We start from the raw sequence: 26,609 nt of genomic DNA, 5'->3' as shown, positions 1-26,609 counted from the left end.
ACAAGAAGAGAAAGGACCAAAGAGACGTGCTGCAGAGGAGAGGACAGTGACAACTGATCTGGCCACAGCCCTACCAGCCTGTCTCCTGCTTCGGAACCCTGCAAGCTGAACCTGGCGTGTCCTGCAGCCAGCAGCCTCCAAGAATCATGGGGACCAGCAATGTCTTCGGGGAAAGACTCTGATCTCCTGTGGACACCGGATTTGTCTAACAATCCACTCCATCTCAGACACCGGATCCGGACGGAACTGCGAGTCTGCACCACTCTGCACCTGATGCCCATGGCCCATGTCTGAGGGGCCAATACCACATTGAGGTCCGCCCGGCGATCCTGGCATGGGATCTGGCATTGGACGACCTCCACTGGCACGGCTGCAGTCTCATCTTGAAGGCTCCCTCCAACCGCGGCTGGATCGAAGGAGAAAACCCAACACTAAAGGACATCCCTGCACCCATAGTCCCCTGGCCTTGGGGTGCCTGACTGAGGGTCTCCTCATGCCCAGCAACACTCCAACTTCGCCTTCCAGTCACTGGATCCCTTCTCCAAGTCTCCAGTGCCGAACTTGCAGGATTTCTTCACAACCAACATCCCCCATTGGTTCACATTGGGAGCCCGACACCTACTATGCGCCCTGCACCCAGCCGTCCGTGCGCTGCTGAAAGTGTGCTCTTGCTACCTACTTGTGGCCCCCTTTGTACCTACCTCTGATGCCTGGGCCCTGACCCAGAAACTGCTGGTACCTACCTGTGACCGGTGCACTTCAGGGTTCCCTCTGTCTCCTTAGCACTACATTGGGCCCGACCTCTCCTTTGACCTCTGCACCCAGCCGCCACTCTCTCGTGTACTCTCTTTACCTGCTTGACCCCTAGCCTGTGTAAGTGCTACCTCCTCGAGGCAGAACCACAAAACCAAGCACTTACCTGTAAAGTCTCTAACCTTGTTTTCCTCAATAAGAATACACTGCACTGTATCCTTACATTGCATTGCATATATTTGACCTTGTAAAGTCTTAAACTGTATTTGATTTACGTTTACAGACAGCTTTCTTAAAACTGTATAGTATTTACTGCATTTACAAAATCATACTGCATTCTTGAAAAGCATTGTCAGTGTTACAAACTGTATAACTTAACTGCACTAAGTGATTTTAGGTTCTAGTAATACAACAACAAAGTAACACCTTTTTGTCATACATCAATTGGTCTGGAATTCAGTCTTTGAGCGTGTCAATTATTTTCTTGCCTGAGTGTGTAGAACAAATGCTTAACACTACCCTCTGATAAGCGTAACTGCTCAGCCCAGCTACCTCTACCTTGAGAGTAAGGTATTATCTACTTTAACCTCTGCCATACTTTCGGACACTCACTAGACTATGTGCACACTATACCTCTTTTTGGTGTAGTGCATACAGAGCCAGCTACCTACAGAGTGTATATTATAATGAAAAAAACTGTGCCTGAAAGATAAGCAGTGGGAGGGAACAAGCAATGAGGCCATGCTCCAGGGGAGGGCCCAACACAGGAAGAGGAAGTAAAACCCATACAAGCTGACAAATATAATGCAAGCAAATGAGACTGACAAAAAAGTCAACCAATGGTAAATATGTGGGAAGACTATAGGTCCACTGAAAGCTGACAACAGGGCTTTTCACAAATAGACAGCTGAAAATCCACCGGGTGCTAGATCGCACGGGTGCCCAGGTCCCTATGAGGTGAGACCTGAGTAGTTAAACAAGTCTTCTGACACTGTATGTGATCTTGTGTGAATTTTCTATCTTCTGGTGTCTCTCTGGAGTGCTGCGGTGCAGGAACTTCTCCACAACAATGTATATTCAGTAATCAGCATTCTCAGATTTTTTCAGAGTATGACAGGAAAGAGCAAAACTAGAACAAGACACTTCACTTTAGCTTCAAACCTGACAGAGCAGGTACCGTTAGCTTTGTGTGATGTTTTTCCCTAAGGGTAGCTTGACCTAACAGTAAGGGTGATCACCCCACTCCAGTCATCAGAAACACTCTCTCCAGTCCAGAACTTTTCCCCCTCGATTCATTGTTTTCAGGTGTATTGATCTAAAAAGTACAAAAGGAGCAAAACAAGACTACAATACCCAGAATGCATTACGGTATCACACAAAAGTCCCAGCCGCCTACAGATGCCACACTGCCCCTCCTCCAAAGGCTTCTTTGTTTATATTCTACATGACGTCAGGCTTCTTGTCCTGTCCACCTTGCCTAGCTTTGTGTCCGAGTCTGGGTAGCTCTGACTAAAGCTGAGTTCACATGCTCAGACCTTGTGTCCCTGGAATACTTGTAACTGCCATATGGCACCACCCAAGAGGCCATAAGAAGAGTTAGGATTGTAACAACTAACCTCAAAACTGACATCATTGCTAGATGAGAGAGAGCACCTAAACAGCACAATTGCACTTTTCTTAACTCGTTAAAGTCCTGGCACTGGGGCTGCTGGTCTGTGCATGGGGAATAGGTCCTTATGGACCTACTCCCTCAATGCTCCTTCAAGGTGAGGATTACTACCAGGGGAAACAGTGTCATCTTAAGGATGTTGGGGGGCCTGAGCAAGACATATTTTGGGGGCCACTGTATGGAACAAGATTGTATTTTATTACATGTTTCCTGCTAACTCAAGCGGTCTGATGCCAAACAATAACGGATTATATATTAAACATTAACAGGGTCACAAAAACTGTTGAAATATGTCTTACCCCAACAATCCTTAAGGAGACACTCGTTAGAGATAAGCCTGGATGGAGTTTGCAGAGTTCTGCTATGCGGAACTCCACGAAGTGCAAAAAAAAAACCTCTGCTGCGCTACGCAGAGCTCTGCAACCGGCAGAGTGCTTTGGATAAATGCAGTTCGCAGTGGATTTCAGTGCCAGGTGCTTGTCTGCACTGTGCAATCATTGCAAACTGCATCATGCACAGCGCACACGGGCTCTGCCGCTCGAGTAGATTTTTACTCGAGTGGAAGCTTACTCAAGCGAATGGACAGTTTGTCAACGTGAGCGGTCGTGAGCATACGCAACCACTCGCAATGAGAAATCTGACCACTTACATTGAGAAATCTCACCAGGAGGTTGATTTTCCATGCCTGCGCTCGCCAACTTGATGTGACGTACGCGAGCGGGGAAAAAACTCTGCGTGCTCTGCGTAACGTGGAGTGCGGAAATCTCCGCAAACTCCACAACGGGAGCGGAGTTCACCGCCCAGACTTAGTTAGAGAGACAGAACCACTGTAAATGTAGGTAGATGTAGGCACAAGGGGATTAGAGGGAGGAACAGAATAGGCAGTAGTGTGAAAGTTCGGTTTCCCAGGGGACCCCTTGGAAGGTAGGGACAAGGGGCCCTGGACAATGGTCCGCTCTGCCCATGCCTAAATACCCCTCCGTGTGGGAACCCAATCCAACTAAAAATAGTTTAAACATGCCCGAAGTCACTTCAAAAGCCAGTGCAGAGCCTGGCCCCTTTCCAAAGAACACACTATGAAACTGGTTCGAATATACTTAATATATGTGGTAAAATGACCAAAACATACATCCCTCCCTTCATGTGGGAAGTACCATTAGCAGTGGTAATATGTTTATCCCTAAAGGCAGAACAGAGGAGGCAGAACGTCAGCAGCAGCGCCTCTCCCTTCGGCAACTTCCAGAAGGAGAAACTGTACCTCCCCTCGCACACAAGTACAAGACACGCCCACCAGAGCAGGATTGACAGACAGCCTAGCCAATCAGATACCAAATCACCTTAGGCACTATAAGAACCATCAGGCATTCAGGGACCTAGCGGGTCATACACACCTTCAGATAGTCCACATCCTTCCGGTTACGTCACAGATGGCATCACAGTCAGCATCGTGCTCCCAAGAGAGAATCTGCGCCGTCAAACATCCGCCACTAGATGGTGCTCAACTTGTCAATGCAGCTCCGCTTGGAAATGTGTCTAATCCTGCCCACAGAAGGACAAAGTAAAACTCCACCAGGAGGGGGCGATACACCCAGGCCATCGCAAAGAAAGGAGGAACAGATATGTCAATAATCAATATATCCCAACTCCTTTGTTTTTGTTGTGCCCTGCACTCGTGCTGCAATATTATATGAAAGATTTCAAAGCACCCTTATCCCTTTTACTAGTGATCTGGCAGGTAACATGTCACCTTCCACTAGATGGCGTCAGATGCTGTGTTTTTGTCTTTCCATGCACAGCACATTGCTTGGACCTTGCATCAGAGCCTGTAACTATTGGGCCCTCGCTTCAGTTTGTTGTCCCAGGCCCTGCAATATCTCTGACATTCTTTGGAGCACCAGTGACCACCCCAACAACACACACAAATAAACAGCTAATTGTTCATATTCGTTGCCCTTTCCTTGCCTCTCAATATGACGCAGCAGCATTTTCTACAGTGACATTTGTATCCAGTCTCAAAGGCTAGAAATGTGTAATTTGTGCCACCCTCCACCAGGCGGCGGTGGTACCGGGAGGGTGCGCGAGGAATCTCCCAGTTTCTGAAGTTCTGTTGCTTTTAATTTGTCTTATTCGCTACCATTCTAGGGCGGGTGTAAGCTCGGAGATCAGGGCATGTTACTGAAGCTATGCCCTGGATAAAAAAATATATATCTATAGCTATATATATATGTACCATGTCGGCCGAGGTGGTAAGAGCGCGGGAGATGGCAGCTGTGGCGATGTTCTCCGATACCCTCCCAACACCAAGTAAAGCTACGGCATCAAATAAAGAAAACCCGCAGTGCAACAACACAGTGAAAGATCTGTTCAAAAAGCTCGAGAAAAAAATTAAATCCGAACAAAACAAATGGTGGCAATCAAGATCATCGCAAAAATATATCGACGTTGAAAGGATACCGAGAGGTCTGCGCATCTTAACTGCACCGAGTTATGATGATCCGAATCCAGAGCTCATGAAAGAATGGGCTGCATCATCACGAAAACTTACGCTCATTCTTATAAAATATGCTGACAGTGATAGAGCCAAATTATTAAAAGAGATCGATGAAGTCGAGGCGGAATTAGAAAAACTTAATCACAAGGAAGAACAAACAAAATTAAGAAATGATATGACAGTCAGACTAAAGAAGGAAGAGGACAAGATTAAAGCCCGAAAGACATTTAAGTTTCAGAGAGACAAAAACGATTATGATTTAGGGCAGATTTTCACGTTTGCCAAACGTTATGACGCCATCAGGAAATCAAAATGTCAACAAGGCAGTGGATCAACAAAAATATCCACAATCGCCACAACCACACTATCGGAAATGAGTGCCGGGGGAAGGGAATCGGAATCAGACATGCGCAGTGTAGTGGCGGCACGCCAGAAACCTATACCTTCGCCAGGGGAAGAATTACATTTTTTATGCGAAGAGCGACGCCAAACATTGCGACCAAGGCCGCCAAGGAACCTCGAAGTACAAACTTCAAACGGCGGCAGAGGCGCAAGGCAAACACAAGGAGAACAAAATTCATCCAGAAAAAGAGGAAGGGGGTATTGGAAGAACAAACCTCAGAATTAGATGATAATCACGACACTATTGTCAATCTTGCCAATATTAACTAGACCAAACAAGAAGAGAGGATCTTAAAATTAGGACTATCATATGCTCCACAAACTGACTTTGATTATACTTCTGCGAGACTAGATCTCTATAAAGGGCTACGAAAATTAAAATTAAAGAAACATTTTATTGTCAACAAAACCACCACAGAAAGAACATCAAACACAATGCCCTCAGGTGGCGGGACATTGGAGCTAACACAGTCCGATCGAGTGTGCCGACAAACAATGCAAGATCTGTATGAGGAAAACAGCGTTGAATCAAATCTGGGCAATTCAATACCAACATATATAGAACGTACCATATTTATTGGTCCCTATTCTAGAGCGCGTCATGTGATCAAGCTCGCGTGTGCGAGCGAAATGCGTTATGGCGGGTACTAAGAGCGAATATTCCTGGATGTAATTTGGAAAATAAATTTTGCACCGCTCACCGCAACATTTTTTGTTGTTTGGATTTCCTGTGGAGATTTGAAGAGGGCCCATGGCAGCTGAAATGTGATGCCGGCGAAGCCCACTGGACATAATTATAACTATGAAATGAAATAGACGCTCACTCAGGGATATTTTGTCCGCAAAGATTTAATCACCAGTAACGCGTTTCAGAGAACCACGCCTCCTTGTTCACAATGTCTCCTTGTTCACACACAACAGGAAGACGTGGTTCTCCGAAACGCGTTACTGGTGATTAAATCTTTGCGGACAAACTATCCCTGAGTGAGTGTCTACTCCGTTTCATTCATATATATATATATATATATATATATATATATATATATATATATATATATATATATATTTCCAACGAAGAGGGAGCTCCTTCTGGATTACCGGGACCCTTGAAGGTTGGCATACACTCCGGCGGAGCCAGCCGGCGAAAATATCAAATTTAACACAACGATCCAGTATGCTCTCAGTAAAGCAAGACAAAATCCCCAAAGTAGTGGAAGATCAAGTGGTTTAATTCACACAACGCGTTTCAGCACACAGCCTTGTTCACGTGTGAACAAGGCTGTGTGCTGAAACGCGTTGTGTGAATTAAACCACTTGATCTTCCACTACTTTGGGGATTTTGTCTTGCTTTACTGAGAGCATACTGGATCGTTGTGTTAAATTGTATATATATATATATATATATATATATATATATATATATATATATATATATATATAAAGGAGTGTGCTCATATATATATATATATATATATATATATGTAAATTTTTGCAAAGCATTATGGATATTGTGGTCCGCACGTTACTATTGAATGGATGTTTTCATTGACGATGACTCCTCAAATATGCTACTCCAGCAATACTAATTGGTCTAATGAAGACCGGGGTACTAAGAACTGAGACTCTCACTGATCATCAGTATATCGACATTAAGCAGTTACTATGACTTTATGATCATCTTGTGCCGACCCAATCCGTGCAAGAGTCCTTCCATAGTGTCTACTGATGAACAATGTATTTAAAGGAGTGTGCTCAATCACACAGCATTACCGCATGATGAAGACCGGAAGAGAAGGTCGAAACGCGTAGCGGATTTATGTCCATGGACTCTTTGAAATAAAGAGGTTTTGACGAAATCCAGGCTGGTGGGCTCGAGTGCTTTTCTGAAGGGGAAGAGTGTGCCGTTTGAAAAAGAAAGATATATATATATATACATATATACACACACACACATCAGGAAAACCTATTTGCACTGTTATTATTTGCGTAAAATGGAATGGAGCGAACCTCCATCCTCATTATGGAAATATTTCCTGCCAGCTTATAATGCTGACATATATAGTGAAACCCTTGCTATGTTATGTAAAAGACATGTTTGCTTATAGTCATCTTACCCGTCCGCTTCATCGAACGTTTAAAGAATAAACTTCAGTCCCTGAATGCACTCTGTTCTTGAATATTTGTTTAAGCTGATTGTGTGCTGCTGTTCCTGCTCATATAATGAAGGTGAAATACACTGATTTCATACACTCTGCCATCTCCGGCACTCGTCTTCCCTGATTCTTTTATTATGACGCAAATCTGCCCAAAAGACATTAGAGTGCTTTGAAACTTTATGAGGGATGAGGTGATCTACCCAGAACCACATGGATTAAAGTCAAGCGCTGTGACTGGGATTTGAACCCGTGTCAACATGTTTAAAGGTCACTGGGTCTAGGCAGTAGGCTGCACCCCTCCCCCTCTTCTCAAGACAGCACAAATAGTGTGAAGTCAGTGCGTTCACTACTCTACTTACGGTATTTACTGTCTGCGTGAGTGAAATTTGCATTACGCAGGTGTAAATGGTGTAATATAGGTAATTATGATTTATTCTTGTTACACAAATTCCTGTAATTACGGTATTACACCACATTGCATAATTACGCACCATTCGCTATAAAAATGGACCACAAATGCACAAATTGCCCGTAAAAAGTTGACCACATGCGCACAGGAACAGCGCAAGCCAGAGGGCCGGAGAGGCTGCGGTTCACCGCACTCGGGGGCTTGTGCCCCTCAATGGGCCTGGTCCAGTCATTGGATCACTGGATGCGATTCCTGGACCAGGGCCTTAGGTGGGGGCACAAACGTGTCTAGACTCGGGGGCTTATGCCCCTCAATGGGCCTGGTCCAGTCATTGGATCGCTGGATGCGATTCCTGGACCAGGGCCTTAGGTGGGGGCACAAACGTGTCTAGACTCGGGGGCTTATGCCCCTCAATGGGCCTGGTCCAGTCATTGGATCGCTGGATGCGATTCCTGGACCAGGGCCTTAGGTGGGGGCACAAACGTGTCTAGACTCGGGGGCTTATGCCCCTCAATGGGCCTGGTCCAGTCATTGGAATGCTGGATGCGATTCCTGGACCAGGGCCTTAGGTGGGGGCACAAACGTGTCTAGGTTATGGTCGGGTCTGACCAGTGGCATCCTGAACACCCGCTTCAGCAGCTGAGGTGGGGGCAGCCACTAAACGTCTCATTAAAAGTTGCTCAATTCTACATTTGTGTCTCCAGTCTGTCTGGCTGCAGACGAAAGGATCTCATGGAAGAGCAGGGCAGGGCTGGAGTCCTTGGTCAAGAGCTGGAATGTAGGCCAAGTTAATCAAATCAGAACAAGATGAAAATGATGCAAACAAGGACAAGACGGACAGAGACAGCAGCAGATAGTGGGAGGAAGGCAAGTAGGAACAAGCATTTGCAATGCAATAGGTCACACATTACTGATAGTTTGAGGTATTGGAGTTGCAAATAATAATGCAACGCCAATAGCTCATACTTTCAGTAATGAGAGACCTAGTGCATTGCAAATGCTTGCATAGTGAGCCAGGAATCAGCATTGTATGTCTCGGTGCAGTACCGCAAGCTGTTCCTAGAGGTCCCTAGTGAGCTAGGCACCAGCACTGCACGTATCGGTGCAGGACCGCAAGCTGCTCCTAGAGGTCCCTAGTGAGCAAGGCACCAGCACTGCTTGTCTAGGAGCAGTACCGCAAGCTGTTCCTAGAGGTCCCTAGTGAGCAAGGCACCAGCACTGCTTGTCTAGGAGCAGTACCGCAAGCTGCTCCTAGAGGTCCCTAGTGAGCAAGGCACCAGCACTGCTTGTCTAGGAGCAGTACCGCAAGCTGTTCCTAGAGGTCCCTAGTGAGCAAGGCACCAGCACTGCTTGTCTAGGAGCAGTACCACAAGCAGCTCCTAGAGGTCCCTAGTGAGCAAGGCACCAGCACTGCTTGTCTAGGAGCAGTACCGCAAGCTGCTCCTAGAGGTCCCTAGTGAGCAAGGCACCAGCACTGCTTGTCTAGGTGCAGTACCGCAAGCTGCTCCTAGAGGTCCCTAGTGAGCAAGGCACCAGCACTGCTTGTCTAGGAGCAGTACCGCAAGCTGTTCCTAGGGGTCCCTAGTGAGCAAGGCACCAGCACTGCTTGTCTAGAAGAAGTACCGCAAGCTGTTCCTAGAGGTCCCTAGTGAGCAAGGCACCAGCACTGCTTGTCTAGGAGCAGTACCGCAAGCTGTTCCTAGAGGTCCCTAGTGAGCAAGGCACCAGCACTGCTTGTCTAGGAGCAGTACCGCAAGCTGTTCCTAGAGGTCCCTAGTGAGCAAGGCACCAGCACTGCTTGTCTAGGAGCAGTACCGCAAGCTGCTCCTAGAGGTCCCTAGTGAGCAAGGCACCAGCACTGCTTTTCTAGGAGCAGTACCGCAAGCTGTTCCTAGAGGTCCCTAGTGAGCAAGGCACCAGCACTGCTTGTCTAGGAGCAGTACCGCAAGCTGTTCCTAGAGGTCCCTAGTGAGCAAGGCACCAGCACTGCTTGTCTAGGAGCAGTACCGCAAGCTGCTCCTAGAGGTCCCTAGTGAGCAAGGCACCAGCACTGCTTGTCTAGGAGCAGTACCGCAAGCTGTTCCTAGAGGTCCCTAGTGAGCAAGGCACCAGCACTGCTTGTCTAGGAGCAGTACCGCAAGCTGCTCCTAGAGGTCCCTAGTGAGCAAGGCACCAGCACTGCTTGTCTAAGAGCAGTACCGCAAGCTGTTCCTAGAGGTCCCTAGTGAGCAAGGCACCAGCACTGCTTGTCTAGGAGCAGTACTGCAAGCTGCTCCTAGAGGTCCCTAGTGAGCAAGGCACCAGCACTGCTTGTCTAGGAGCAGTACCGCAAGCTGTTCCTAGAGGTCCCTAGTGAGCAAGGCACCAGCACTGCTTGTCTAGGAGCAGTACCACAAGCTGCTCCTAGAGGTCCCTAGTGAGCAAGGCACCAGCACTGCTTGTCTAGGAGCAGTACCGCAAGCTGTTCCTAGAGGTCCCTAGTGAGCTAGGCACCAGCACTGCATGTCTCGGTGCAGTACCGCAAGCTGCTCCTAGAGGTCATTAGTGAGCATCATAAACTTTGAAGATATGGTAAATCCACCCTGCCCATAATGCATTGCACGCAAGACAGTACCACCAGTACATTCAAATAGCTATGTCCATATATACCATTAGTAGCTTTGAAATGTGACAAAATAATTATTATATTAATTCCGGATTAGGTAAAAAGTCTTTATTTTATACCACATTGGTGTGATGTTTCCATTGGCTGCCGCTGTTGCCAATACACTTACCAATTTTACCCAAGTTTCGCAATGGAGCGAAATAATTTCCTACAATTATTTTAAAACACTGTGGCTGTCTCACAATACCCTTGTCTTTGCCACCAGCTGATCCGTTTTTTAAACTATAAACAACTTCCTCTTTCCAATTTGCAAAGACCATGTTTGTATCTAATTTCCATATGGCGTGATGACGACCATCAAATCCTTCCTTGACACACAGTTGGGTATCCCCTTGTTTGTGAAGGGTCTGTACTCTGTGTCCAGCCCGGCCTTGGGGCTGTTAGGATACACGGGGTTTCCAGAATCCAGACCCACAAGGGCTGCCCGGGAGGTGCACCTCCTTGTGAAGGGTCTGTACCCTGTGTCCAGCCGGGCCTTGGGGGCTGCTAGTATACACAGGGTTTAGACCCACAAGGGCTGCCCGGGCGGTGCACCTCCTTGTGAAGGGTCTGTACCCTGTGTCCAGCCAGGCCTTGGGGGCTGCTAGGATACACAGGATTTAGACCCACAAGGGAGGCCCAGGCGGTGCACACGCTTGTGAAGAGGCTGTCCCATGTGTCCAGCCGGGCCTTGGGGGCTGCTAGGATACACAGGGTTTAGACCCACAAGGGAGGCCCAGACGGTGCACACGCTTGTGAAGAGGCTGTCCCATGTGTCCAGCCGGGCTTTGGGGGCTGCTAGGATACATGGTGTTTATAGACACACAAGGGCTGCCCAGGCGGTGCACACGCTTGTGCAGAGGCTGTCCCATGTGTCCAGCCGGGCCTTGGGGGCTGCTAGGATACACGGGGTTTAGACCCACAAGGACTGCCCAGGTTGTGCACCCCTTCGCTTGTGAAAAGGTTGAACCCTGAGCACTGGCGTAACGAAACTTGAGGGCCCCCCTGCAAGGTACACGAGGGGACCACTCCTGACTAAATCGGGAGCTCGCCTGCCCGAGCACTGTGCTGAGGGCCGACCCCCCAGCTTGGGGCCCCGGACAGCGGGGGGGGGGGCCCTGTTACGCCACTGACCCTGAGCCCATACTGAGCCGCGCAGAGCCCCCGATCCCGGCGCCGGCCGACGCACGTGTTCCCCTGGGCAGGGACACGAGGACCCGCGCACTTGCTTTATTATAATGGGCACTTCCGTCCCGGCTGCCCCAGAAGTGCGAGGCCCGGGACCCATCATTCACGCGGGCCCGAGGCGCAGCGATAAACGAGGCCGGCACTGAAAGGCCAAACCAATATGGATGAGAAACGACAAAGCGTTCCGAGCCGCCTCGAGGAGCCTGGTCCGAGAACGGAAAGCAGAGTGGACAACATATCACCGGCAAACAGGCAGCTGTCGGAGGCGGGGGCTGGGAGTCTGCAGACTGCACCAGCCTGTTCCCGAGCCAAGGGAGCTGCCTGCTCTAATGGACTCAGAGCACACGTGTTGTAGCAGTGCGGGCTGCGCCCCTTTCACGGGAGCAGAGCCGAGACTCATTTACATGTGGTTCAGCTCTGTCCGTAGCGGTCCTGGAAGCAAAAAACAATGGACTGGAATGTGGCCCGGCCTCTTCTTACCAGTGGATGAGGTTAACTCAAGGGTCCCATCCATCAGAGTCGTGTGGGTATGTCTCTCTACCTGGGAGGGGTGTCGAGATGTGGCTAAGACCTCAAGGTGCCACAGAAGCCACACTGCACCTGGCGGGTGGAGCCCGCCGTGGCAGGAACTGGGCTTCGTGTTCCTGTTGGGAGGAGGCCTGGGAATCTGGTCTAGACTCTCCCTTGGGTTGGGGCCAAGACTTATTGGCATAAACATACTCACTGTCTTTTAAGGTGCATAGAATCTAAAAAACGATAGAGCGGAATGTGTCCCAGAGTGAATGGGCAGTGGATGAGGCTAAGGACAGCGCCCTGCCCATGCCGTCTGAGGCCGGGCTTCGAGGCGCAGCTCTTACAACACCTGTTTTAGTCAGGGCTCAAAATGCAAGCCATACGTGTTGGCGTGTCCAATGCTTATTTATTTCTGGCATCCAATATACTCCGCACTAAATGTGAAAAACCCCTTCTTTCGCACTCTACAAACAGTGGTCGACCACCCTCCCTGTTAATACTAGGCCTGGGCGGAGTTCACAAAGTTATATAAAAACTCTGCCAAGCCACGCAGAGTTCCCCGAGCGGCGCAGGGCATTACCTTGCGCCATTTGCACTGATTTTTAGCACCGGGTGTTTGTCCTGCACTGTAAATTCAGCATGAACGGCATCATGCGCAGCGCAATAGGGTGCAGCTCCTTTCTGCCGATTGAGTAGAAGTTCTACTCGAGGGGCAGCTTCCTCAACGCGAGCGGAAGGTTTCTCAGTGCGAGCGGTGGTGACCATCTGGGACCGCCTGCTTTGAGAAATCTCACAGGGAAGCGGTCCATCGTTGGATCTTCCTCGCTTCGCTACATTGGCAATGCAGCGCGCACAAAGTAATTCATTTTATTTATTCATTTACTTAACTGCGGACGAATGCCGGAGTTTACTACCCTCCACCCTGCCCCTCCGCCGCCACGCCCCACCGTCCCGCACCACTCACTCGAGGAGCCGCCACTGCGTGCTAGTGTATGTTCACCAGCCACTAGTGAATGCTGCACACGTGCTTGTGTATGTTCTCCAACTCCCAGTGAATGCTGCACACATGCTTGTGTATGTTCTCCAGCACCTAGTGAATGCTGCACATGTACCAGTGTATGTTCAGCAGCTCCTGGTGAATGCTGCACATGTACCAGTGTATGTTCTCCAGCTCCTAGTGAATGCTGCACACGTGCTTGTGTATGTTCTCCAACTCCCAGTGAATGCTGCACATGTGCTAGAGTATGTTCACCCGCTCCCAGTAAATGCTGCCAGTATATGTTCAGCACCTCCCGGTGAATGCTGCACATGTACCAGTGTATGTTCATCAGCTCCTAGTGAATGCTGCACACGTGCTAGTGTATGCTCACCAGCTCCCGATGAATGCTGCACACATGCAAGTGTATGTCTTCCAGCTCCCAGTGAATGCTGCACATGTGCTAGTGTATGTTCACCAGCCACTAGTGAATGCTGCACACGTGCTTGTGTATGTTCTCCAACTCCCAGTGAATGCTGCACATGTGCTAGAGTATGTTCACCCGCTCCCAGTAAATGCTGCCAGTGTATGTTCAGCTCCTCCCGGTGAATGCTGCACATGTACTAGTGTATGTTCTCCAGCTCCTAGTGAATGCTGCACACGGGCTAGTGTATGCTCACCAGCTCCCGATGACTGCTGCACACGTGCTAGTGTATGTCTTCCAGCTCCTAGTGAATGCTGCACATGTGCTAGTGTATGTTCTCTAGCTGCCAGTGAATACTACACATGTGCTAGTGTATGTTCACCAGCTCCCAGTGTATGCTGCACATGTGCTAGTGTATGTCTTCCAGCTCCCAGTGAATGCTGCACATGTGCTAGTGTATGTTCACCAGCTCCAGATGAATGCTGCACACATGCTAGTGTATATCTTCCAGCTCCTAGTGAATGCTGCACATGTGCTAGTGTATGTTCTCTAGCTGCCAGTGAATACTGCACATGTGCAAGTGTATGTTCACCAGCTCCCAGTTAATGCAGCACATGTGCTAGTGTATGTCTTCTAGCTCCCTGTGAATGCTGCACATATGCTAGTGTATGTTCACCAGCTCCCGGTGAATGCTGCACACGTGTTAGTGTATGTTCAGCAGCTACCAGTGAATGCTGCACATGTGCTAGTGTATGTCTTCGAGCTCCCGGTGAATGCTGCACATGTGCTAGTGTATGTTCACCAGCTCCCGGTGAATGCTGCACATGTGCTAGTGTATGTTCCCCAGTTGCCAGTGAATGCTGCACATGTGCTAGTGTATGCTCTCCAGCTGCCAGTGAATACTGTATATGTGCTAGTGTATGTTCTCTAGCTGCCAGTGAATACTGCACATGTGCTAGTGTATGTCCACCAGCTCCCAGTGAATGCTGCACATGTGCTAGTGTATGTCTTCCAGCTCCCTGTGAATGCTGCACATGTGCTAGTGTATGTTCACCAGCTCCCGGTGAATGCTGCACACGTGTTAGTGTATGTTCAGCAGCTACCAGTGAATGCTGCACATGTGCTAGTGTATGTCTTCCAGCTCCCGATGAATGCTGCACATGTGCTAGTGTATGTTCACCAGCTCCCGGTGAATGCTGCACATGTGCTAGTGTATGTTCCCCAGCTGCCAGTGAATGCTGCACATGTGCTAGTGTATGCTCTCCAGCTGCCAGTGAATACTGTAAATGTGCTAGTGTATGTTCACCAGCTCCCGGTGAATGCTGCACATGTGATAGTGCATGGGCACCAGATCCCAGTGAATGCTGCACACATGCTAGTGTATGTTCACCAGCTCCCGGTGAATGCTGCACATGTGCTAGTGTATGCTCTCCAGCTCCCGGTGAATGCTGCACATGTGCTACTGTATGCTCACCAGCTCACGTTGAATGCTGCACATGTGCTAGTGTATGTGCTTCAGCTCCTAGTGAATGCTGCACATGTGCTAGTGTATGTTCACCAGCTGCCAGTGAATGCTGCACATGTGCTAGTGTATGCTCTCCAGCTGCCAGTGAATACTGCAAATGTGCTAGTGTATGTTCTCTAGCTGCCTGTGAATGCTGCACTTGTGCTAGTATATGTTCACCAGCTCCTGGTGAATGCTGCACATGTGCTAGTGTGTGCTCACTAGCTCCTGGCGAATGCTGCACATGTGCTAGTGTATGTGCTTCAGCTCCTAGTGAATGCTGCACACGTGCTAGGGTATGCTCACCAGCTCCCGGTGAATGCTGCACATGTGCTAGTGTATGTGCTCCAGCTCCTAGTGAATGCTGCACATGTGCTAGTGTATGCTCTCCAGCCCCCGGTGAATGCTGCACATGTGCTAGTGTATTCTCACCAGCTCCCGGTGAATGCTGCACATGTGCTAGTGTATGCTCACCAGCTCCTGGTGAATGCTGCACATGTGCTAGTGTATGTGCTTCAGCTCCTAGTGAATGCTGCACATGTGCTAGTGTACGTTCACCTGCTCCCAGTGAATGTTCCACACGTGCTAGTGTATGCTCACCAGCTCCCGGTGAATGCTGCACATGTGCTAGTGTATGTTCACCAGCTCCCGGTGAATGCTGCACATGTGCTAGTGTATGTTCCCCAGTTGCCAGTGAATGCTGCACATGTGCTAGTGTATGCTCTCCAGCTGCCAGTGAATACTGTATATGTGCTAGTGTATGTTCTCTAGCTGCCAGTGAATACTGCACATGTGCTAGTGTATGTTCACCAGCTCCCAGTGAATGCTGCACATGTGCTAGTGTATGTCTTCCAGCTCCCTGTGAATGCTGCACATGTGCTAGTGTATGTTCACCAGCTCCCGGTGAATGCTGCACACGTGTTAGTGTATGTTCAGCAGCTACCAGTGAATGCTGCACATGTGCTAGTGTATGTCTTCCAGCTCCTGATGAATGCTGCACATGTGCTAGTGTATGTTCACCAGCTCCCGGTGAATGCTGCACATGTGCTAGTGTATGTTCCCCAGCTGCCAGTGAATGCTGCACATGTGCTAGTGTATGCTCTCCAGCTGCCAGTGAATACTGTAAATGTGCTAGTGTATGTTCACCAGCTCCCGGTGAATGCTGCACATGTGATAGTGCATGTGCACCAGCTCCCAGTGAATGCTGCACACATGCTAGTGTATGTTCACCAGCTCCCGGTGAATGCTGCACATGTGCTAGTGTATGCTCTCCAGCTCCCGGTGAATGCTGCACATGTGCTACTGTATGCTCACCAGCTCATGTTGAATGCTGCACATGTGCTAGTGTATGTGCTTCAGCTCCTAGTGAATGCTGCACATGTGCTAGTGTATGTTCACCAGCTGCCAGTGAATGCTGCACTTGTGCTAGTGTATGCTCTCCAGCTGCCAGGGAATACTGCAAATGTGCTAGTGTATGTTCTCTAGCTGCCTGTGAATGCTGCACTTGTGCTAGTATATGTTCACCAGCTCCTGGTGAATGCTGCACATGTGCTAGTGTATGCTCACTAGCTCCTGGCGAATGCTGCACATGTGCTAGTGTATGTGCTTCAGCTCCTAGTGAATGCTGCACACGTGCTAGGGTATGCTCACCAGCTCCCGGTGAATGCTGCACATGTGCTAGTGTATGTGCTCCAGCTCCTAGTGAATGCTGCACATGTGCTAGTGTATGCTCTCCAGCCCCCGGTGAATGCTGCACATGTGCTAGTGTATGCTCACCAGCTCCCGGTGAATGCTGCACATGTGCTAGTGTATGCTCACCAGCTCCTGGTGAATGCTGCACATGTGCTAGTGTATGTGCTTCAGCTCCTAGTGAATGCTGCACATGTGCTAGTGTACGTTCACCTGCTCCCAGTGAATGTTCCACACGTGCTAGTGTATGCTCACCAGCTCCCGGTGAATGCTGCACATGTGCTAGTGTATGTTCACCAGATCCCGGTGAATGCTGCACATGTGCTAGTGTATGCTCTCCAGCTCCCGGTGAATGCTGCACATGTGCTAGTGTATGCTCACCAGCTCCCGGTGAATGCTGCACATGTGCTAGTGTATGTGCTTCAGCTCCTAGTGAATGCTGCACATGTGCTAGTGTATGCTCACCAGCTCATCATGAGGGGGAGGACCTCACGTGGCTTTGCCGGGCTGATGAAATCACTGCTCTCAGGGCCGTGAAATCTTCGGCCCAGCTCAGTTTGTCTCAGTGTGCCTGGCACCTGCGCATTAGCGCATCTAAACACCTGACTGCCTGACCCTGTCATGGGTGTCTTTTTGTCGGACCTTTTTTCCATCCTGACATACATTCATCATTCTTTGGGAAATGGAGGGGAGCAGAGCCCGTCACCCATGATGATGGGCCGCCCCTGCCTCTACAGTCCGAAGTGCTGCTCCATTCCCAGGCGAGAAGCCCTCCCAGGCCAGCTCCGCGTGATGCTAAGGTGGACAGTGGGCCTACGCGGAATGGCACCACCCGAAGTGTGACGTGAGTCCCTCTCTCCCAGGCCAGCTCCGCGTGATGCTAAGGTGGGCACTGGGCCTGCACTGATGACACCGCATGAAGGGTGACGTGAGTCTGTTCTCTCCCAGGCCAGCTCTGCGTGATGCTAAGTTGAACAGTGGGCCTACGCGGAATAGCACTGCTTGAAGTGTGACCTGTGTCCGCTCCCTCCCAGACTAGCTCCGCGTGATGCTAAGGTGGACAGTGGGCCTGCAGGGATGGCACCGCATGAAGTGTGACGTGAGTCCGCTCTCTCCCAGGCCAGCTCCGCGTGATGCTAAGGTGGACAGTGGGCCTGCACGGATGGCACCGCATGAAGTGTGACGTGAGTCCGCGCTCTCCCAGACCAGCTCCGCGTGATGCTAAGACGAACAGTGGGCCCACGCGGGATGGCACCGCATGAAGTGTGACATGAGTCCGCTCTCTCCCAGGCCAGCTCCGCGTGATGCTAAGGTGGACAGTGGGCCTGCACGGATGACACCGCATGAAGTGTGACGTGAGTCCGCTCTCTCACAGGCCAGCTCCGCGTGATGCTAAGGTGGACAGTGGGCCTGCAGGGATGGCACCGCATGAAGTGTGACGTGAGTCCGCTCTCTCCCAGGCCAGCTCCGCGTGATGCTAAGGTGGACAGTGGGCCTGCACGGATGGCACCGCATGAAGTGTGACGTGAGTCCGCGCTCTCCCAGACCAGCTCCGCGTGATGCTAAGACGAACAGTGGGCCCACGCGGGATGGCACCGCATGAAGTGTGACATGAGTCCGCTCTTTTCCAGGCCAGCTCCGCGTGATGCTAAGGTGGACAGTGGGCCTGCACGGATGACACCGCATGAAGTGTGACGTGAGTCTGCGCTCTCCCAGACCAGCTCCGCGTGATGCTAAGACGAACAGTGGGCCCACGCGGGATGGCACCGCATGAAGTGTGACGTGAGTCCGCGCTCTCCCAGACCAGCTCCGCGTGATGCTAAGACGAACAGTGGGCCCACGCGGGATGGCACCGCATGAAGTGTGACGTGAGTCCGCGCTCTCCCAGACCAGCTCCGCGTGATGCTAAGACGAACAGTGGGCCTGCACGGATGGCACCGCATGAAGTCTGACATGAGTCCGCTCTCTCCCAGGCCAGCTCCGCGTGATGCTAAGGTGAACAGTGGGCCTGCACGGATGGCACCGCATGAAGTGTGACGTGAGTCTGCTCTCTCCCAGGCCAGCTCCGCGTGATGCTAAGGTGGACAGTGGGCCTGCACGGATGGCACCGCATGAAGTGTGACGTGAGTCCGCGCTCTCCCAGGCCAGCTCCGCGTGATGCTAAGGTAGACAGTGGGCCTGTACGGATGGCACCGCATGAAGTGTGACGTGAGTCCGCGCTCTCCCAGACCAGGTCCGCGTGATGCTAAGACGAACAGTGGGCCTGCACGGATGGCACCGCATGAAGTCTGATGTGAGTCCGCTCTCTCCCAGGGCAGCTCCGCGTGATGCTAAGGTGGACAGTGGGCCTGCACTGATGACACCGCATGAAGGGTGACGTGAGTCTGTTCTCTCCCAGGCCAGCTCCGCGTGATGCTAAGTTGAACAGTGGGCCTACGCGGAATAGCACTGCTTGAAGTGTGAGCTGTGTCCGCTCCCTCCCAGACTAGCTCCGCGTGATTCTAAGGTGAACAGTAGTCCTACGCGGGATGGCACCGCATGAAGTGTGACGTGAGTCCGCTCTCTCCCAGGGCAGCTCCGCGTGATGCTAAGGTGAACAGTGGGCCTGCACGGATGGCACCGCATGAAGTCTGACGTGAGTCCGCTCTCTCCCAGGCCAGCTCCGCGTGATGCTAAGGTGGACAGTGGGCCTGCACGGATGGCACCGCATGAAGTGTGACGTGAGTCCGCGCTCTCCCAGACCAGCTCCGTGTGATGCTAAGACGAACAGTGGGCCTGCACGGATGGCACCGCATGAAGTGTGACGTGAGTCTGCTCTCTCCCAGGACTGCTCACACGGGAGGAGAGGTTCCAGCGTGCAGCAAAGGAGCGTCATTGGCGCCAACACAGTGCTTTTCTTCAGACGTTAGGCTGCTGGAGCTAGTCAAACCATGAGCTGCGCTGGTGAAGCTGCCGATGAGTAAAGCTTTGTCAGCTGGCCAAATAGATTCACAGAAGTGTTCATGTCTGTCAATTATCTGTGGGATCCGCAAATGGAACGCCCCCTCTGCCCTTCCCTCCTGCCTGATCAACGATTCTGAAAAGCGGAGCCATTAAAGTGCAGAGTGCAGTGAGAGCAGAGCGGGAAGCCATACTGTCCATGTGAAAAGTGCAGTCGGATAGGGAGGTGGTCTGTGAAGTGTTGTTATCATTAATAAAATTTCATTTCTCATACACCAACATCATATAAATGTGTAAATACAAAGTACGAATTACAGTTTGGGGTGGAGAAAGTTTAAACAAGCATTTGCAATGCAATAGGTCTTGCATTATCGAGATCTTTGGCACTGTAAATGACAATGCCTTTTATTTTATCGCCCTGACCGCCCTGCAGACGCGCCAATCGCGCTGTTTCAGGTGCGCTCCTACTTTGATGTCAACACCTGGAAAAGAAAAAAGAAAATTAAATTACAGCCTCCTAGCGAGGCTGGCATGATTAATGGCAGGCTGAGGGAGCGGTGAGCAAAGAGGCAGACTCCGCCGCTCCCCGGCCTTTTATTACCAAGATCCCAGCCAGGCCAGTTCTAACCGGCCTGGCGTTAGCCCAAGCGCGTGACCCGGAAGTGCTTTCAATCACTTCCGGGTCACGCCCCTATTTCAACCAAATAATGGCGAGGCGCGCCTGTCGCGTCATCACTGCGCGCAACAGACCCGCCCCTGTATGGTCGTCGGGGGCCGGCACGACCGCCATACCTTCGGCGTGGCCGATGTCGGTCCCGCCTTTCTATGTGAAAAGTGCAGTCAGATATGGAGGTGGTCTGTGAAGTGTTGTTATCATTAATAAAATCTCATTTCTCATACACCAACATCATATAAATGTGGAAATACAAAGTACGAATTACAGTTTGGGGCGGAGAAAGATTAAACAAGCATTTGCAATGCAATAGGTCTCGCATTTGCGAGATCTTTGGCACTGTAAATGACAATGCCTTTTATTTATGTTTTAAAAACCAAAACATAAATAAAAGTCATTGTTATTTACAATGCCAATAGCTGAAACTCGTGTAAATGCGAGACCTGTTGCATTGCAAATGCTTGTTGCAATCAGTCCTCAAGATATTGCACTGCTGCAATAAGGGAATTTATCCCATCAGCGACTAAACCAGTATTCTAACCTGCGGTTTGTAGAGTTTGGACATAAGCATAGATCAGAGATCTCAGTTGATAGCGTTAAGGACCCACATACATAAACTATCGCATTTCACACTGATAATCAGTTCAGTTTGAAAGCCATCCACAGATTGAGACACGTCACACCACATACATTCTATAACGCATTTTAAGCTCTAAGGAATCCCCAGTTCAAGCTCAGAAGGGTAATGTGCCCAGTCGTAACAAGAACAGGACAGCACAAGTCACGCATTCGCATGAAAACCCACTCATCACTTGTAATAAACCAGAGAGATCGGAATATATAAGTTACGGAAGAACACCAGAGAATTCGATTCTCCTATGAATGTGAGGGGGAGATTGTCTTGCCACTCGTGTCTGTTCACATCTGCGAGGGTCACACTCAGGGCTAATCACGGGTTATCTACGATATTCTTTAAGAAAAGAGAGTCCACTACAGCAAAAGTTGTACTGTTAACACGAATGCATTAATATGCTAATTTATATGCAGCAGTGTAGCCAATTGGTATCCCTCTTTGTAGTTTCTTCCCTTAAAATGACCGCCCACAATAGGTTCTATGTAGTTACAACATAAAGAACGGACAACATTGTATTCTCAGCAGATATCATAACAAGGATGAATAATGCACTATGTGGGTATCGTGTAATTGGCACTTTACAACTGTGTTTTCTAGTTCGTAGCTTCATTATGCGCATGCTAACGTGTGTGAACCGAGGGCGGTTCTGGGCGCTCCAGTATGCGTTTAGTCTCGGTTTCTTTTGTGCTGTGGGAGGGGGTGGGTGAAGGGGCCTATTTCACTTTGCTTAAAAGACACGTCTGCAGAGGTTTAAGGAATGTGCGCAGGCGGCTGTTGAGCTCCACGCCTCCACCTAACACTGGCTGGTGCAGCAGACCACTATGACTTTGGGAGGAGATATCCCAGATGTGCGCAGGCAGGCGGAGGAGGAAACAAAGGGCCGGGTGGACACGTGGGTATGAACAAAAAAGTGAGGCACATACCTGTCAACGCACACGCATAGCAAAAAATAAAAGGCGTTGCCCAATTCAAATGAAAGCAATAACATAGAAGATGAAGTTGGCTACTTATAGTGCAACCGATGGACTCCCTTTCCCCAAAATAGAATATTTGCTTTCTAAACAAGTAACCAGTCCATAAATTGTTCAGTTATGGAGTGATTCTACGTATTTACAGGGTCAATACGTTTGGAAATTGCCTGCTTGCCTCTGTGCCTCTGTGTCTCTCACTGCGGAATTCCATGGAGTTACATGAAACTGTGAATTTCTGCGGCGTTCCGCGAGCGTGCGTAATTCGGAACATCGCCAGTGACGGCTCCTACACTAAGGCAGAGGAGCGTCGCCCCACTGCTCAAAAGGAAAATAAAATGATAATAACGAATCGTTATTATCATATTCTTTTTCTTATTGCAGTCAGTGGCTCTGTAGCATGTGGGGTGGGGTTGGCCAGAACAAGGGGGAGGATTACTGGCACTCTCTAAGTGCACATGGCTGTTTGACCAGCTATCTTGGCTCGGCCAAATAGTCATGCGCACTTTGCATGTTCTCCACCAGGCTGTAATGCTCGGCAGAGTGGGGAACACGCACAGGCTTCCTGTCACTGTCTGAGCTCCCAACCCTGGCGCTTAGACCAAGCACAGCACTGCATCGCAGCATTGTGAATGGCTTTAGGGAGCTCGGGTGCTTCCTGCTGCCGGGACTGGAGACAGGAAGAAGGAAGATGAAGAGTACGGAGGAGAGGCGGTGGCTGGACGTTCCCAGGTCAGTGTTATTTTCCCGTTTTTATTATCCCCCCTGTCTCACTAGACCCAATCCGGTAACAGCTGCTACTGCACATCGCACACATTTTTAGAGCCAGCAGCTTGGCCTGCACTGTATAATCAGCGCAAACTGCATCCCAAGGTGCGCCAAAGGTCTCCGCATCTTTCTGCCACTTGAGTAGATTTTCTACTTGAGCGGCAGCTTTCTCAACCCGTAGGGCCGCGACCAGCCGCCAACACCTGCGTTGAGAAAATCCTACTGGATGGCGTTCTAGTACCCGAAAATCATGCTGGGGGATGCGCATTCTCGCTCACAAACTTAATGTTGGTGAACCACACGTGAGAAAAAACTCTGCCACACGGCAGTGGCAGAGTTTTGCCAGAAATCAACTAAAAGTTCCACACACTTCCCAGACGGAGCGCAGTTTATTGCCCATATATGAATTGTGCTGTGATCTACCATAAGAAACAAGGCATCAAACTAGAGGGGTGATACACAGTGTGCTGTGATCTACGATAGGAAACACTGCATCTCACTAGAGGGGTGATAGATACACAGTGTGCTGTGATCTACGAAGGGAAACACTGCATCTCACCAGAGGGGTGATACACAGTGTGCTGTGATCTACGAAGGAAAACACTACATCTCACTAGAGGGATGATACACAGTGTGCTGTGATCTATGAAGGGAAACACTACATCTCACTAGAGGGGTGATACACAGTGTGCTGTGATCTACGAAGGGAAACACTGCATCTCACCAGAGGGGTGATACACAGTGTGCTGTGATCTACGAAGGAAAACACTACATCTCACTAGAGGGATGATACACAGTGTGCTATGATCTATGAAGGGAAACACTACATCTCACTAGAGGGGTGATACACAGTGTGCTGTGATCTACAATGCGAAACACTGCATCTCACTAGAGGAGTGATACACAGTGTGCTGTGATCTACAAAGGGAAACACTGCATCTCACTAGAGGGGTGATACACAGTGTGCTGTGATCTATGAAGGGAAACACTACATCTCACTAGAGGGGTGATACACAGTGTGCTGTGATCTACGATGGGAAACACTGCATCTCACTAGAGGGGTGATACACAGTGTGCTGTGATCTATGAAGGGAAACACTACATCTCACTAGAGGGGTGATACACAGTGTGCTGTGATATAAGATGGGAAACACTGCATCTCACCAGAGGGGTGATACACAGTTTGCTGTGATCTACGATGGGAAACACTGCCTCTCACTGGAGGGGTGATACACAGTGTGCTGTGATATAAGATGGGAAACACTGCATCTCACTAGAGGGGTGATACACAGTGTGCTGTGATCTACGATGGGAAACACTGCATCTCACTAGAGGGGTGATACACAGTGTGCTGTGATATAAGATGCGAAACACTGCATCTCACCAGAGGGGTGATACACAGTGTGCTGTGATCTACGATGGGAAACACTGCCTCTCACTAGAGGGGTGATACACAGTGTGCTGTGATATAAGATGGGAAACACTGCATCTCACTAGAGGGGTGATACACAGTGTGCTGTGATCTACGATGGGAAACACTGCCTCTCACTAGAGGGGTGATACACAGTGTGCTGTGATATAAGATGGGAAACACTGCATCTCACTAGAGGGGTGTTACACACTGTGCTGTGAGCATCTCACTAGAGGGGTGATACACAGTGTGCTGTGATCTACGATGGGAAACACTGCATCTCACTAGAGGGGTGATACACAGTGTGCTGTGATCTACGAAGGAAAACACTGCATATCACTAGAGGGGTGATACACACTGTGCTGTGAGCATCTCACTAGAGGGGTGATACACAGTGTGCTTTGATCTACGATGGGAACACTGCATCTCACTAGAGGAGTGATACACAATGTGCTGTGTTCGACGAGAAGCTCCGTCTGCCACACAATAAGTGTGACACCTGGTGCACATTGGGCATGAGAGATAAAGCTCTGAAGTCTGTGGGAAAGCTTCACGCCTCACTAGAAGGGTTATATACAGTGTGTTGTCTTCTACGAGAGGTTTCTGCCGCTGAAGCGGCAATAGTTTTAACGCAGTGCTTGATAATATGCCCCTACGTTTGTTATGCTGTGTCCCCTGGATTGTACTCTCTCTAGTTCCGCCTTTGAGGAGTCGATACATACCCTACTCTGCATGTTCCGTCAGATCAATACTGTACCCTACTCTCCATGCCCCATTGGATTTATCCTGTACCCTACTATGCAGGTCCAGTCAAACCTATACCATACTCTACTCTGCATACCCCATCAGATCTATAGTGTACCCTACACTACATGCCCCATCAGATCTGTACTGTACCCTCTTCTGCATGCCCCGTCAGATCTACACTGTACCCCCTCTATATCTGTACTGTACCCTCCTATACACGCCCCATCAGACTTATACTATACCCTACTCTCCATGCCCCATTGGATTTATCCTGTAACCTACTATACAGGTCCAGTCGAACCTATACTATACTCTACTCTGCATGCCCCCTTCAGATCTATACTCTACCCTCCTCTACATGCCCCATCAGGCCTGCACTTTACCCTCCTGCACATGCCCCATCGGGTCTCAACTGTAGCCTACTCTACATGCCCTGTCTGATCTGTACTGTATCCTTCTCTACATGCCCCATCGGGTCTATACAGTACCCTCCTCTACATGCTGCATCGGATCTGTACTGTACCCTCCTCTACATGCCCCATCGGCTTTATACTGTACCCTCCTCTACATGCCCTGTGAGGCCTGCACTTTATCCTCCTGTACATGCCCCATCGGGTCTGAACTGAACCCTACTCTACATGCCCTGTCTGATCTGTACTGTATCCTCCTCTACATGCCCCATCGGCTCTATACAGTACCCTCCTCTACATGCTGCATCGGATCTGTACTGTACCCTCCTCTACATGTCCCATCGGCTTTATACGGTACCCTCCTCTACATGCCCTGACAGATTTATAATGTACCCTTCTCTGCATGCCCCATCGGCTTTATACTCTACCCTCCTCTACATGCCCCATCGGCTCTATACAGTACCCTCCTCTACATGGTGCATCAGATCTGTACTGTACCCTCCTCTACATGCCCTGACAGATTTATAATGTACCCTTCTCTGCATGCCCTGTTGAGGCTACACTGAACCCTCCTTTATGTTCTTCGTCAGTTCTGTATTGTGTTGTCTTCATTTCTTCTATGGCCTCTCTCCTACTTTCAGAAGTCTCTATTGTATTATTAGATTTATGTTTTCTCTATTTACATTGGTGTTAAGCTCATACAAACATTGACATAGCCTCCCACCCCATCCTCACCCAACACCAACTTTGGAATCCAAGGACATGCACTCTGATAGGTCTGCCCCTTCCGGACCGGAAGGACCACTCGGTCAGCCTGGTATCGTACACCTCGGAAGGCCCAACCTCATCTGTGGAGTTCTGCAAGGATCCACTCTAAGCCCGACCCTCTTCACCCCATACATGATCCCTTTAACGAGCATCACCCACTCGCAGAATATCAACGTCCTCTCCTAAATCGTTGACACACAAATCAAACTCTCTATAGTAATGAAGACCACACAGGTAAGATGTCATTTCAGTAGCTTTATTGGGATAAGTTACAAGTAGATGAGTTCTTGTGTGGCAGCCGGGCCAGGAGCAGCCTGCCTCCTGCTCAGCCCATCCTCAACTGACCACTCCCGCTCACAGGCACCCAATGTTCCAATCGCATCAGCACTCCAACAATCCATGCAGCACACCGCACTACACCCTGAGCAGGTGGTGATACAAAGGCTGGGTATTACCATGAACAGGCTACTAC

General features: G+C 49.8%; 1 protein-coding gene and 1 non-coding gene across 2 annotated transcripts in view; both read right to left on the bottom strand.

Moving 5' to 3' along the window:
* Nucleotides 1-26,609, bottom strand: part of GRIK5 (glutamate ionotropic receptor kainate type subunit 5) — a 1,516,626-nt gene that overhangs the window by 409,017 nt on the left and 1,081,000 nt on the right. The window lies entirely within an intron of this gene.
* On the bottom strand, nucleotides 21,164-21,263 carry LOC146808784 (small nucleolar RNA U13). Its single transcript, XR_014967104.1, has one exon. It is a non-coding gene; the product is annotated as a small nucleolar RNA U13 (small nucleolar RNA).

This window comes from Triturus cristatus, chromosome 7 (genome assembly GCF_964204655.1).
Source record: "Triturus cristatus chromosome 7, aTriCri1.1, whole genome shotgun sequence".
Classification (NCBI taxonomy): Eukaryota; Metazoa; Chordata; class Amphibia; order Caudata; family Salamandridae; genus Triturus; species Triturus cristatus.
Note: the sequence above shows the minus strand (reverse complement) of the source record. Positions and strands in the feature narration are given on the sequence as shown.